Here is a 1,057-nt window from a genome sequence, read left to right as displayed (position 1 = left end):
TCTGCTCGTGTGGGTTTGTCTCTTCCTTCCTGGGGGTGGGGCTGCACGGGCCTCCAGGAGAGGGTTGCAGACAGGTTCTGGCCAGGCCCCGGGCAGCAGAAGGGACAGCTGGGGCATCGGGAGGGGACACTGACCTCTGGATGTGCGTCACCTCAGCCACACCTAACAGAGAAGCAGACCCCGGCCCTGAGTAGGGTGTCTCCTGGAAGGAGGCTGGGGAGCTGCTGAGGGTGTGCACAGGGAGGGGCCAGGCCAGTTGCTTGAATTCCAGCCCCAACCTGCCCCCCAGGCCGGGACTGTGGCCCTCAGGCTGGCTCAGCAGCAGGCCCGCTGGGGCCCTGACAGAGCTCTCCACTCAGGCCCCTGCTTGGGGGTCTCACACCAGCCGAGACCCAGACAGCTTGGCCTGCAGCTGGCAGCGGGAACATCCTGGGGCGTCGTTTCAGCAGGTGAGGCGGCTGGTGCCTTCCCTTGATCAGTGGGGACCCCCGACTTGGGGCCGCCCCTGGGCCCCGTCACCCTGCTTTCACAGAGGGGACTGGCCAGGGGCCCCCACCACCAGCCACAGCCCCTCCCCAAAGCCTGAGACCCCATCCACTCCCTGCCCTCAGCGGCCCCGGCCTGGCGTCTGGCCCCTCCTGCTTCCTGGGCTCCTCCGCCCAGGACCCTGAACTTGGTGGGGTCCCGTCCGCACGGGCCCACGTCCTGCCCTGGCTGTCCTCCCCAGCAGCATGTCTGTGCGGCACTCTGCAGGGCACCCCTGAGCCTTAGTGCTCCCACCACCCCGCTCGCTTCCCTCCTCCCCCCACCCCACCAGGAGCGGAGCTGAGTGAAGCCCAGTCCTCGCACGGCGCAGTGCCGGTGGGCCCTGCGTGCGAAACGCCATCTTCCTGGGTGCTGGTCAGTGGGCGCTGTGAGTCATACCATATGGAGGCTTTGCCCTCACGCTCAGCTGTGTGTCCCCTCCCACAGCAGCCCAGGCCCCACGCCTGTCCCCATGTGTAGAGACCGTGGGCTTCTTGCGGACTGTGTCCCAGCTGCCCCGTGCCTGGTGGAC

Source organism: Ovis canadensis, chromosome 17, assembly GCF_042477335.2.
Source record: "Ovis canadensis isolate MfBH-ARS-UI-01 breed Bighorn chromosome 17, ARS-UI_OviCan_v2, whole genome shotgun sequence".
Classification (NCBI taxonomy): Eukaryota; Metazoa; Chordata; class Mammalia; order Artiodactyla; family Bovidae; genus Ovis; species Ovis canadensis.
This window is presented reverse-complemented; position numbering follows the sequence as displayed.